This window comes from Cupressus sempervirens, chromosome 7, assembly GCF_028749045.1.
Source record: "Cupressus sempervirens isolate cs-2001-9-10 chromosome 7, ASM2874904v1, whole genome shotgun sequence".
NCBI classification, from domain to species: domain Eukaryota; kingdom Viridiplantae; phylum Streptophyta; class Pinopsida; order Cupressales; family Cupressaceae; genus Cupressus; species Cupressus sempervirens.
In genome coordinates this window covers 688,683,272-688,683,797 of record NC_143124.1, presented here as the reverse complement: position 1 = coordinate 688,683,797, position 526 = coordinate 688,683,272, and positions in this window count along the sequence as shown.

The following is a 526-nucleotide window of genomic DNA, read 5'->3' as shown; positions in this document are numbered from 1 at the left end:
ACTCTATGCTTCTACTGGCCTGGACCACAAAGGCTGTCACGACAGTGCCATGCACTTTTGTAGGATGAGACAGTGAAGAGGCGAGCACGCACCAAGAACGCACTAGCGAATAAATTATGCGGCAACCAAACCTTTCGCCGGCCCCCCTCTCAATCCCAAAGCTCTACCGATCGGCAAAAAACTTAGGGTGGAGAGTGGACCCTTGATGAAATTAGGGACGTCGAGCAATGCACTCGTGCAACCATCTCTTTCCTTCTTGCTGTCCGGGCAGGATAAAAATGCAATGATAGAACGTGCCAATGAGACGGAGCCCTTGGCTACAAGATACAACTCCATACACACTCAGCAACAAGCGCATCTTAGAATCGAACACCAAATGTGCAGTGTGTTGCAAGCCGTGCAGACACCTACATATAGGGTATATCCATCAAAACAAAGCGACAAGTACTTCCCACCAGCTCCGCCATTGCGATTACCGAATGGGATAATACTCACTGCCACAGATTAATGACCATCATTACCATCT